Raw genomic sequence first — 14554 nt, forward strand, 5'->3', positions numbered from 1 at the left:
ATGGACATTGCACGGCAGCTAGGGAACCTAAGGTGGTGCGGCGACTTATGGTGGTGCGGTGACTTATAGCGGCGGTGCAGTGACTGAAGAATGAGAAAGAGGATGAGATGAAAGGATAAGGAGGAGAAATGAGAAGAGGAGTAGAGCATCTAGAGGAGAGAGATACAGGAGAGAGAATAAAAGAGGGGAAATGAGAAAGAAAGTTGGGGCGGCTGGTATAAGGGGATGTATGGAATTAGGGTTTCTCCGCTTTTTTAAAAAAAAAAATAATTAATTTCCGATGGTTTATTTTATAAAAGCCATCGGAAATTTCCGATGGCTTTTAAAACCGTCGGAATGTTTGCATTTTCCGATGGTTTTAGGCCATCGGAAATTTCCTATGGCTTTTAAAACCATCGGAAATTTCCTATGGCTTTTAAAACCATAGGAATTTTTATATTTTCCGATGGTTTTAAAATCCATCGGAAATTTCCTATGGCTTAAGCCATCGGAAAAGCCATCGGAAATATGATTTCCGATGATTTTAAAGGCCATCGTAAATTTCCAATGGCTTGATCCATCGGAATTTTTTAAAAACCATCGGAAATTTCCGACAGTTTTTAAAACCATCGGAAAACACGTATTTTCCGACGGTTTTAGGTGGCCATCGGAAGCAATCCATCGGAAATACCGCGTTTTCTTGTAGTGTCTTGTATTGATTATGCTAGTGGTGAATTGGTGATACTTAATTCTAGATGTTTTAATTTTATTATTTGATTTTTTTTTTTTTGTTTTAGTAGTATAATATTTTCAACCCTATTTTGATTGACTCGACTTGTTATAATTCATAGCAACCCAGTATTAAATACTACCTTCTCTGTGGGATCGACCCTAACTTACCCTATTACATATTAAGAGGATTAGTTAGACTTTTATTATTTTTATTAGGTGTGCGACCGCATATCACTTACTTACATACTATGAAAGAGAATATATTATGTAGGTTCACTATAGGGTCATACTTCACAAGTTTTGACCATATACCTTTAATACAAAAATTATACTCTGTAATTATTTGTGATATAGTTATATCTAGCTCATCGTGTAAAATCAAAGTATAAACTTTTCATAATTGTAACTAATACATGGAGTATAAATGTTTAAAGTTGTATCTTTCAGAATATTAAAGTCAATAATTGTTTAATTTAATTTGGGATTAGAATCAAAGAGTAATTATTCTTACCAAATAACAATATATTTTTTTAAAGACATTACCAAATAACAATTAAAGTATTCAAACTTTAACGGTTAGTATCAATTGTTTTTTCATTAGTGTACAAACAATGAAAGTGTAACAGAGATCAAACAAAGAGACCAATAAGGCAATAACTTATGATTTCATAATATATATAGTGCAATCAAATAGAAATGAATTTCATTAAATTTTCTTTCTTAAGAAAATAGATCAAGTTAAACGTACGATATACAGGTCAATCCTTGAAAAGGTTACGGAATTCCATCATCAAAGCACAAGTACTAGTTGGTATAGATATTAAAAAATGAGAGATGTACTTTATTGTTTGGGACATATATATATATATATATATATATATACACGGAATACCATATCTTATGAACTTATTATCTTATGATTCAATTATAACTTTAATCCTTTCATCCATATGAAAGAAAGGTGGTCCTTCCTTAAAGTTCCTTTTCCATCATTGTACCAGCGGTGGCAACAGCCGACAACAAATCTTGGCCGTTTAACCCTCCTAATTGTCATTGATTAATCAACTTGCTTTTTTTGAAAAGATTTTTGGTAACATTATTGTAATAGTTATGTTAATTAAAAAAAAATGGAGAGTGTAAAGATTAGGCAACAAAGGTCCGATATAGGTCACTTAGGAAGGAAATGGTCGGGCATCCTTTAGACAACTAAAGTACGTAAAAAAATAATAATAATAATAATAATAATAATAATAATAATAATATTAACACTAACAAATTCAATTGTGACCATTCCAATAACAACCGAATCGATTATACATTTATGCAATAACATCTACACTACTTGTTTTATTGTTTAAATTTGATGAAATTAAGAATGAACCTTTAAAAAAGAACAAAAAAAATTGAAAAGTCTACATTTTGAAGAAATTAGACTATGTTCCACCTATACAACTAAAAATTAAAATTTAAAGGAGAGGAAGGGACATAGAGAGTGGTAGCTTAGTTTAAGGGTATGAATTCGAAAGTTTTAAGGAATATAGATAATTTTCAAGTTTGATACACAACTTTTGTAGTTTTGATGAAAGGAACTTTTATTTTGATTCAATTATATATAAATGTATTTGTTGGAGTCATGCTTCTTTGAAGTTGTATTATAATTTATAACTTCCTACTTATAAAGAAGTAGTATTATAATTTATAACTTCTTACTAATCGATTAATTTGAGAAGGACCTCTTGGAGCTCTGGCTCAGAGGTAACTTCGCATCCTTGAGCTGCGAGGTTTGATCCTTATTAGGCACAAATCCCATCCCCTACCCCTACGGGTGTTGTCAGCTAGGATTCATGTAATAGGAGCTTTCAATCCTATCATTGCATACAGTGTATACATTCTACCTTGCTTATTGTTTTAGGTATATCACAATATTGTAAAGCACAAAACTAGATACTTGTAGATTTATTTATTTATTTTTATATTTTTTTTCTTTTTTTTTTTTTAATTGAATTGCCATTACTATAGCTAGATTCGTTTATTTGTGTTTAATCAATTTTGTTATTTTATTGGTTAGTTGCTTACATCAAAAGAGCTTTTTCTTTTATGCTTGTATTTTTATATTCATCAAGAAATTGGATTATGATTGAACAAAGATAGGCAAATAGTAACACATATTTAGTACTGTAAAATGGAGTTTACAAGTCATATATATTATGTAATGTCGTGCTTTACATTTATGTGCCCACTTTTGGGAACATTCGATCTATTGTGGAGATATTAAAAAAAAAAAAAAAAAATTAAGTCTTTTTCTTTCAATACTTTCTATATCATTGTGAAGCCATGTGCTTGGTTGGTAAGTTATTCAAGGATTATCTTATGTATTGTGTCGTATAGTTAATTAATTGTTATTAGTTTCTTCATCCGTTTGTGTATTTCATCATTTGGAATCTTCAAATATAGAAATGAGAAGAATTCAACTATGAAAAATCAATGATAAATATAAGAAAAACCTATTCTTGAGCAATTTTGCTAGATTTGTTTTGATTTTAAGATTCAAAATATTTACTTTTCGTAATTTTTAAAAGGCTTGATTGAAAAAATTGGTGCTTAAATAAGTGCATTGAAAATCATGCGAAAAATAAGTGTGACAAATAAAAAGGAACGAAGGGATTATTAAACTCAATATTAACTCTCTTTCCTTGCAAAGGAATGTAAACTAATGTTTCGTAGGTAATTTTTGTTGGCCTAAATCAAGCTCATATCTGATAACAGTTTGACCATATACAAGTTTCATCATAAAAGGGTAAAAAATAATTTAGTAATAAGTGAAATAGTCCACTAAATTTATATGTTTGTCATTCTCCTTATATTGTAGGACTTTTTTTAATGTGCAACAATAGTAATCTCAGATCAATGAAGACAAAATAATATTCTTCAGCTTTGTCATTAGGAGCGGCAACGATCCTATTATTCTAATTTTTCATAATTTTATTTAGTTCGATTGGAATTTTCTCCTTATCAAATTTAAACCTCAAAACTTTTCTCTTCAAGATTGTGGTTTATCTTTCTTCGGAATTATGGTCCTTTTGGTTGAGGTTTTCTTAGGAATTTGTTTGATAAATTTTTATGTAATCCAAGATTTAAAATGGATACCTTTATTGAAAAGGATTAATCATTTTTTTTTTTTAACTATACAACCTTCTTTGTTGGTTTAATGTATTACGCCTTGGTCTTAAGGCCTGATCTCTTCAACTTAATTTCAGTTCCATTTCTATTTTTCTTCTCTTATAAACAATTCATTTCAATTCTATTCAGTTCATTTCAGTTCAGTTCAACTCCAATCAGTTCAGTTCATTTCAGCTCAACTCAATAAATCAGAACAAACCCTTAGTAGTAGTAGTAGTAGCAATAGTACTCACTTTGCTTATTATATTTATGGCATATCCATTTTACCATCTTATCCTTGTAAGTGCACGATAATAACACATTGCTTTCCTTACTCACTCTCCAGTTTTATTCACTTTTTTCTTACACAAACTAACCTTTATATATTATCTCTCTTACATTATCTTACCTACTTACATAGCACCCACCCACTTCTTCCAACAATCTCTTAAATTGCGTATTTAAAGTAAGTGAGTAGCACATATAAGAATGGAGGTATAGCAATTGTCAGCAAGCAAAGCAAGAGTCGACAAAGCAAAGCAGAAAAATATAACTCTAAAGAACAAGGCCTTGTTCTCTTTAATTATTGTTAATCATGTTTACTTTGTTGATTATCGTTTTTACTTTCGTGACTATGTGTGAGAATTTTCCCAAATTTGAGATTTAGTGAAATCTGAATATGATTGATTTATGAATTGACTCATTAAATTCCCTAATAATTAATTTAATTGACATGTTTAATTAATTGTGCTTATGCTAATGCTAAATTAGGATAATTAGAATTATTATCATTCCTTTATTTCTATCGCAACGGAAGTTAGGTTTTAACGGGATCGTTTATTTCAACTAAGGGTTTCAAAGGAATAGTTGAATGTGTAAATAATGTTGAACTGTTGATTGAATGTTGTCCCGCCTTGGATTTGGGCCCGTATGGACAGTTAAGACTTTTATCAATTTTAGCTCAGTTCCTAACTGTTTCTCTTGGGCTTTTCACTTCGGGCCCGCAGGATACTTTTAAAAGGAAGTTTTAGAAAATATACCAAATTCTTTTTTTTTTCCTTTTTGAAAAAACTAGTGTTAATCATTTTTGTCATCAACTTTTACTGTTTTACACCATTATCAGCGATCATTCATCAATACCATCTGAAAAGCAATGGAGGGAAAAAAACACAAATGGGAAAAGATTAAAGCGAATAGAGAATATAAGTATTTTATAACTTAAATGAACTTATCTGTTTTGTTTCTAGAAACAAAATCCTCCTAAACGTGTTAGGGTATTACAAGGTATATCAAGATGTCCCAATGCTATTGTCCGAATGCCTGGGTATTATTTTAGCTCCCCTTGGCTAGAGTAAGTCTGAGGGCTCTGCTTACACATTCGAAGGCTTGGCCTGCAAAACATGGAAGGTTAGCTGCCCCGGGGTGTGACCCTGGAAAGCCCCTCCGATGCTTAAGTCAGCGAAAGTACTTTCTAGAGATAGAAAGGAGAGAGAGAGCACTTAGAGAGAGAGTACCTAGAGAGAGAAAGTAGAGAGAGAATTAGGAAAAAGTTACTATCATTAATGATTGGAGTGCTATTTATAGTTGTATTTTAGGTGGTAAAAGCTGTACTTAATTGAACAGATTAAGGTAAATATGTACTTTGCAATGATTAATATGAGTTGGATCATGGAGGGGTATTTTCGTAATTTCCGATCACTGAGCCTAGGACAATGGACTTGGCCCAAACAGGTTCATAAATGGATGCAACGTTTTGACCTTATTTCATTTTGTTTTTTGAGTTTTGACCATTTATTTTTTTTATAAATCGATTGTTAAATAAAATTATAAAAAATAAAAATACACATTGAAGATATCTATAAATATTGTTTATGTTAGAATTAAATTTTTATATCTAAGTCAAGTTTTGGCGAACTGGCCCAGCAAGGTATATGATCTATTCATGGAGCCTTATTTTATTTGATTCAGTTGAAATTTTGAACTAGATGTATAATGCACTAATGCAGTGTACAAAGGTTTTGTATATTTGTATATCACATGTTTGGGTTGGGTCCGATAAATTTTAATTGACAGAATCAAGCCCACAAATAATGAAAGTTCTGCAAGACTTCTTGCATCGTCTAATCTATACCAGTGCAATGACGTTAATATTGTATCTAGAGCTGTCAATATGGGTAAACAGGTTGGGTTTGGGTCGGGTTAGTGTGAGTCAGGTCAACTCGAGTTGGGTCTATTCAAGTTAATGTCGTAATCTATGCGGGTCGGGTTTGGGTTGGGTCATGCTTCAGTCGAGTCATACATCTTATCGAGTTTGGGTTGGGTTTAGGTCGGGTCAATAACAGGTCAGGTTACATTCGGGTTGGGTAAATAATAGGTCTGGTTTAATTCGGGGTTTAACAAGTTAAAATGAGTTAGGGGTCATTCTCGGGTTCGAGTTGGGTTCAGTTCTAGTCAATAATTTGCGGATTATAATTAGGTCAGATCATTTTCAACTCGGGTCATGTTCGGATTTGGGTCTCAAATATTGGGTTAATCTGGATCTCGTGTTGATTTCAGGTTGTCATATTGGGTTCAAGTACATAAAGTAGTTTGAGCCTTACGAAGTTATGACTTTACGAGTAGCTTAGAATATATTTAGCATATATTCTCAAATTGTTGTATATATCTTTATTTAGCTAGTCAATATCTACAATAATAAAGATATATACAATAGAATATATTCCCAAATTATTGTACTATATATATATATATTTGAACTTCTACACTATACAACAATTAGAGAATATATTCTAAGACAAAACTGCTACCTCAAGTCCATGAATAAGAGAACATGGTGACATAAGGTGTTGAGGCAATTTCTCAAAAATGGAGTGATTGCTTTGTATTATGTGAGGTCCGAAAAGAACTTGGCGGATCCTTTGACGAAAGGATTGGTTAGAAAACAAGTTGGTTAATCATCGAGAGGAATAGGACTTAAGCCATTTGATACATTACATTTGTCCTAATTCATATAGTGATAGTGTTTGTAATGTTTTGATTTTGTTTGTGAGGTTGAGTTGTTTAACTCTTAATGGGTCCTTGTGCTATTGAGACGCACACTAAAGGACTCACTTATGTGGTTATGAAAATTAGCCATCTTCTATGAAAACTTTGGTCGGTTTTCTAAAGCCTCTGCTAGACCTAAGGTGAATGTGCTTGGTTATAAATAAGTACATCTCTTCGCGGAGTTCAAGTATATTTTGGAATGTTGTATGTGATGTGGGGGTCTTGGATTAAATCTTAGACTTTCAAGGTCCATCCACTTTTTGATCAAGGGTGTAAGGGTTTCAAGGTTTGTCCACCCTTATACTTGTAATTCATTGCCTGATCTCACTAAACACTAGATTTCGAGTTACTTATGTAATATCTAAGTTATGTATTGATCTCCTCTTATGCCCAATATGTTGCTTATCCTCATCTTTTGTTGGCTTTTCTTCCCTTCCTTTAGTGGGGGATTGTTGGAAATAAAGAAAGGAAATTCAAAGGGTCAGATATGGGCACCCGACCGGGCGCGAGAAGAGTTGTAAAATTCTGGAGTTCCACCGCCCGACCGAGCGAGCTCGACCGACCGGTCGCCCAATCGGGAGCGAGAAGACGTCTGGAACCCGACCGGGCGCCAGAGCAACCTAAGTTTTAGTTGGGTGGTCGCCCGATCGGGCACAAGTTTGTCCGTTGGACTCTATCGGTTCCCTTGGATTCCTTTTTTTGTTAATTTCTTGTAACCCCCCATTTAAGAGTTTGATTATGGTATTTTAATCACCATGATTATTCTGATTTTATTTTCTTATTGGTTAAAAAGATTCCTTCTTGATCTTCCATCTTCTTCAATATTCATTATAAATTGGAGGTTAATTTTTCTGATCATAGACACAAGAAATACATATCAAACACAAGTTAAACACATACTCTATATTGGGCATAAGTTTCTTGGTTCCACCCTTCCACCCAAAAGTGCCTTTGAGTGGAAGTGGTGTGTTAACCTTAGGGAACGTGCCGACGAATGCAATTAAGCACCCCGATTGCGTCGGAATTTCGTTTTCAAGTCAGTGAATTTGCTTCACGACACACCGTACTCTTCCTATTTTGTAGGATCATCTTTTCGATCTTACTTGTTACTTTTTGTACTATTTGCTCTAGATTTCTCATTTATTTACAACAATTATTTGAGATAAGTCCTAACATAAATCAATTAAGGTTACTGTACAATTACTAGCTTAAAAAAGGGGGGGGGGGTTTACTATACAATTATACATAAATTTGATTGATTTAGATGATTTAAATTGATCAAAGTTGTAACCAAAAAGCTAAGGGTCACTTTTTAGATCTATATAGGTTAAATAATGGTCTAAGGGCCTATTTTGATTTACCAAATTGAGCTGAACTAGACTAAACTGAACTGAATTTGGAGCTGAACTGAACTGAATTGAATTGTTTATGAGAGAAAGAAATTAGAAACTGAACTGAACTGAACTGAAATGAAGCTGAAGAAAATAAGCCCTAAATGATCTTACAATATAATATTCATTAGTATAGGTGAAATGAACTCCTCAAACAACTTACAATAGGTTACTCATCTATTATATAGATTGGAATTGGATAATTTTGATGATTATTAATATACAAGAGTAATATATATATTTCGTACTATTTTAATGTTACAACATACATAAAGATAATAAAGTTTTGATAATTAAAATTTATTAATTTGATGTCAGAATTGAAACTATATGTGCATGATAGATCTAAATGATCTTAAGACATGTTGGGCGATTATATGTAGCTAAATTCGTTTAGGGTGAGTAGAGGAGAAGAAAACACAGCGGTAGGCAGAGGTTTTCGATGATAGTTGAATTTTTCAGTGGGTGTGGCGAAGGATGGTGTTGGGAGGTGACAAATTGACAATGACTACAAATTAAGGCTATATTTTGTGTTAAAGAACAATGACACACAATAACTGATGCATGACTATACAATGCTTTTAATGTTGCGAGTATATACTCTTGTATTCTATTGGAACGTAGTATTTACTGTAGTAATTTTTTATAATTCAATTTTTGCAGGCTCTAATTATTAACATGTTTACATTGACCACAATTCATGTGTTATCTCGATTATTACATGAGATCCATCATCTCTACCGCATACAAACCAAGAGAAATAATTAAAATTAGAATACTATTTTTCCGAGTGCAAATCTAAATCATGCCGTCGGACGACTTTCTCTTGTAAAAGCTTAAGGGTTTCGGAAATAGAATACGCCTGCATTAAGGTACTCTCATTCTTCCATCCTCTTTCTAAATGGAGAATTGCCCTGTTCCAACTATATGGCGTTGATTTTTTTTTTTTTTTTTTTAAAGAAGCATTCAAGATAAGGATAGGAATAATTCTTCTTTTGAAATCCCCTGATTATTGTGATCAATTTCTTTGCCTCCTAAGCCAGTTGAATTGGACAGTGCTTTCTAGGCGATTTTTAATCTTTTGAAAACCTAGAAAATGAATTATAGTGTTTCATCAGTAGGAAAATGCAGTGTATTGTTCAATGGACCATGACTTGTAAACTGATTAACCATTTCTCAAATGTTTAGACAAATGACACTCATTTATCTTTTTCGCAAATAATCAAACATTTATAACCTCATGCTCCAACTCAAAGGAGATGTGACGTGTGTATATTAATATTGTATTAGTCCACGTGGTTAGTTTTTGGCGTTTGTATAAGTATTGCATCTTGTGTTGCCAAATTAATTGGGAAATTGTTCAGTGTACCTTAGAGGTTTTGAAAAATACACTGTATACATTTAAAATTTTAAATGCACTATGTACCCTTGAGGTTCGTAAAAAAATGTACCACATAATTCTGATCGTCTTACAAATGCACATATCATTGACTTATCAAACTAAAATTATGCCAACACACTAACTCATTTTTAATACTTTATATTTATGGAGTAAAACCGCTTAAAAGCATAAATTACTATAAAATTTGAACCCCATCGATCATTCTAAATCCTAAACTTTCAGGTGTTAGAATTTGATTCATCAATTAAGTTTGCTTGATAATTAAATGCTTTAGTATTATACTAGCATTACACTGTAACAATTTAATAGAATTTGATGCTTATAGCCTATATTGGGTCTTAATTTAACAAAATTATCATTTGTTATATGAGTCTAGGGGTATTTAGTGCAAATTCTTACAAACCTCAGGGGTACACTATGCATTTGAAAGTTTTCAGGGGTACACGGTGTATTTTTTAAAACCTTAAGGGTACACAAAATAATTTCCCTTAATTTTAAGATACAACACTTATTATTATTATTATTATTATTATTATTATTATTATTATTTTTTAAGGAAAGCTACAACACTTATTAGCTACAAAGTGTTCCAACAGTGAGTTACAACCTCTTGTAGTTTACAAAAATATAATATACATATATACATATATATATATATATATATATATATATATATATATATATATACATATATATATATATATATATATATATATTATGGTTCGTTTGGTATCATTCTAGTTTTCTGTTTTTTAGTTTTTTGTTTTTCAAAATCATATGATTATGGGAAGGTTATTCAATGGCTACAATAAAAATATGTAGCCATTATAACTGTTTTCAATCTCAACCATTAAAATTTTAAGAATAAATCTTGTTCATTTATTTATTTGACTATAAAATTTTGAATAAAAAAAAATAACTGTTTTTTTTTAAAGATATTAAACTGTTTTGCCTAATACAAACGGTTTATGGTTGTCTCTACCAAGCGACTCTCAATCTCCATTGTTTATTCTTTGTACCGCAGAACATTAACATAGTTAACATTGTATTATCATCTGAATATTAGATACTTTGTCCTCCACAAACAACTATTGCGTATCATCTTTCCCGCAAGAAAACAAATATCACCCTGAAACCGTACCAATATTATATGAAATACATCATATCTTACGGAAGTTGAAATTCAGAATCAAACGAAAATCAATGGAATTAAGGTTTGAGAATTAAACTTTAAGGGTTTTTTTGAAGTAATCAGTCAGCTATTAAACTTATTATTACTAATTTTTTTACAAACATAATTGATTTTTTATTTTTTGTATACAAATATATCATCTACTGTGTTGATTATTTAGTCAACTTTTCCACAAAAAAAAAAAAAAAAGTCAACTCCATGAGCGGTCAAGATTTAATACTAAATTTTAAAGGTTCAGATTGAAATATTACAATGACTACAATATTATTGTAGCCACTACAAAATTGTCCTATAATTATGATATATGTCATTTAATGAATCAAAAATGAGTCAAATTTATTAAAAACATGACAATTTTGAAAACAGACAACAGAAAAATAGAAACAACTTTTTCTTATTTTCTGTTTTTGGTTTTGTTTTTAATTTAAAAATAATCTAAAGAAAACTGAAAATAATATCAAGTTAGTGGAATTTGATTAGATAAAATATCTATCGTGATATTTATGCATGATATTTATAAGTATCTATCGTGATATTTATACATGATATTTTTCTTCTTTAAATAAACTACTTGTATATATTATTTCCAGTACATTTCAAAATCATTTTTAGTCCACCCAATCACAAGTTAATACATATTGTTATCCAAAACTACAAACACTTTGATGATTGATTAGAGACTTTGAGCAATTGCTGACATTGCCCATTAACCTTGTCATTTTTATAAAAAGTTAAAATTGATCCAACTTTAATAATAATAACTTGACGTATCGGTATAATATTAGTCATAATGCAATGGTTGCCTTTAATCAAGCATTATTGTTGCAAATTGGTTGAGAAGAATAATGCAAATCTAATCAAAATGGGGTGAATCACATTTGAAAATGTGACAGCTACCACCTTTGTATTGTTTCTTATGAAAATTAACTGTACAAGTGGCTACAAAAGATCTCAAAATATCTCTAAGATATATATGTGCATTCATTAAGAAACTAAACAAAACAAAAACAAGTGTGAGACCCAAGAAATATCGATCGTGTTGTTCACTTGTTTGTTCGCGTTTTTCATCACTTTTGTCCTCTTACCACCATCATTTTCTTCCTGTAATTTCCATACAATTTTCAACGTTAGTAAATTATAACGACAAAGGGTATTGTTGTAAATTTATTAGATTCGAGTTTAATTACCACGTGAAAATGTGAAATTGTGAAATTGTTACTCCTTCCGTCCTTTTATTACATGCCTATATTTATTTTTGGGGTGATCAAAATTAAGTGTCTGTTTCTATTTACAGGTTGTACTTTTTTACAGTATTATTCTCTTTGTACTTTTTTACAATACTATTCTCTTTTTGATGATTTGTCACCCTTTTTCTTTTTCTTTTTGTACTTTAACATCAATTCTCAATACTTTTTCTCTTAATTCTCAACCACTTTTTCTTTTTCTCTATCTCTCTCTAACCCCACATGCATATTTATACTCCCAATTATTAGTTTTAAGGAATGTTTAACTTTTTTAATTCCCGTGCAAATGAGAAATAGACATGTAATAAAGGGACGGAGGGAGTACTATAATAACTATGTATGGTAGAACCATGGAAAATTTAGCTATGGATTCTCTAAGACCCTCAAATTGCAAATACTGGTATAAAAAGGGTACACGTTTGTTAGTGACGACTTAAATTCGACGTCCATAACATAACTCTTGATGATATAGAATATACTGAGTAAATCAGTGATATTTTAAGGCTACTAATTTAATTACGATATTATCATACTACTCGTATAACATTAGGCTGCAATTCCAGCTATTTGAAATGATGTCAAAGACAATCTAAAACAATTAATAAACACAGGTCTAATATTAGTAATTTAGTAGTAACGTTATTCAAACATAAATCTTAATTGAGAATTTTGACCAATTTAACTTAATAATGTGGAATTAAAGAATATTCTTTTCAAACATCCAAATTAATGGGTAACTGTTATAACTGCAAAAAGAAGAGCAGCTCAACCTTCTCTACTTTGAAACTTTCAAATCTATTTCCACCTTTTATGCCTCACATTTTTCATCCGTTTCAAAATAATTCCTATCACATATTCATATATAACATAAAATTATTCAAAAATCTTTCCTTATTTCGTAACTATATACTCGTACAGTCATACGGAGTAGTATTTTATAAAAGATCTATTTTATTTTTTTAACAAAATCATTTAGTTAGATCGAGTAATCAAATGAATAAAATAACGCTGAATATTGTAACAAGATGGCTTGAAATAAGTGTCACACTAAATCTCTAACACCAAAATATATATATATATATATACATATATATATATATATATTAAACAATAATCACTAAATAATTATAAAAAAGAATTATAACCGTTATAAACTCGACAATTCTCATATATCGATTATAAACACGCCGTATTAGATACTTATTTCAATACTATAACCTAATAACAAAAAAGAAAAGATTAAAAAAAAAAACAAACCTGATGCTCTGTTCTGAAATGGAAGCAAATAATCCTAACAATTATTCTTCTTAGATCCAAGAGGAGACGCAGGCAAAACCATCTTAGAAGAAGCATCAAGATCATCATCAACAACAACAAGCGGAATCGAATCGGGCACGTAATTAATATTATAAATTCCAAAACCACCCTTCAAATACTCTCCAATTTGTAACTCTTCTTCCTTAACCCTCAACACTTGACTATGCAAATAACTCTTCTCCTTCTGAATCCCATTATTATTATTGTTATTATTATTGTTATTGTTATTGGCGCATCGTTTACGCCACCGTCTCCACCTTCCACCAACACCACTACCTTTTCTCCCTACAGCCGCGGTCACAACTGACCGCGGCGACTCCACCTCCTCAGCGGACGAGGAGTCCCCCTGTTCCGACATCGCACCGGTATTGTTGTAAGTATCGTACACCGGTTCGATTAGCTGCATCTTTCAATAAAAATGGAAAACACAAAGAGAAACGATCAAGTTTGGTTGGTGGTGGTTGTTATTGTTGTTGTTGGAGTTGCTTGAAGTTTTAGTTACTTTGGTTGATATTGTGTTTATTCTAATATGGGGTGTTTGTTATGTTATGTTATGTGAGTGTGTATATATATTGGAGAATAGAGATTTTACTTACTTATAAAATGGGCATGCGTTGGATTTGTGACACGTGGGAGTGGGAAAATAGGCGTTATCACTTGTTTGAAGTGGAAACAATTAAAATGAAATAGATTTTGAATAGTCAAAATTGAAATTTAAAAAAAAAACGCGACTATTTTGATTAATGAGTGTACGTGGGTCGTGTGGTGTGTGGTTTGGCTAACGTAGGTATTACCGTTTCAGCTGTTTTTTGTTTTATTTTTAATTTTTTTTAAGGGATTTTTTTTTTAAAATTACTTCGTATTAATATTTTTTCATAAAATTTTGCCGTTAAGTGATCTAATCTTCACTTCTTCGCCACGAAATTTAATTTATGTCGTTGAAATTTATTTATTCTGTCATTCATGCCAATTTTTTTTAATAAAATGTTTTTTTTTCTTTATTTTTATTTTTTTATAATTAATGTTAATGTTACACCTAACCTTTGTATTATTTAGGGCCTGTTCATATTTACTGAACTGAGCTGAACTGAAC

At 31.1% G+C, this 14554-nt stretch overlaps 1 long non-coding RNA gene across 1 annotated transcript; it reads right to left on the bottom strand.

The window, feature by feature from the left end:
* Window positions 1-11754: 11754 nt before the first annotated feature.
* On the bottom strand, window positions 11755-14010 carry LOC145584828 (uncharacterized). Its single transcript, XR_014100424.1, has 2 exons — window positions 13402-14010; window positions 11755-12001 (listed from the first exon to the last, which is right to left on the bottom strand). It is a non-coding gene; the product is annotated as an uncharacterized LOC145584828 (long non-coding RNA).
* Between the last annotated feature and the right edge of the window lie 544 nt (window positions 14011-14554).

Source organism: Chenopodium album, chromosome 16, assembly GCF_948465745.1.
Source record: "Chenopodium album chromosome 16, dcCheAlbu1.1, whole genome shotgun sequence".
NCBI lineage: Eukaryota > Viridiplantae > Streptophyta > Magnoliopsida > Caryophyllales > Amaranthaceae > Chenopodium > Chenopodium album.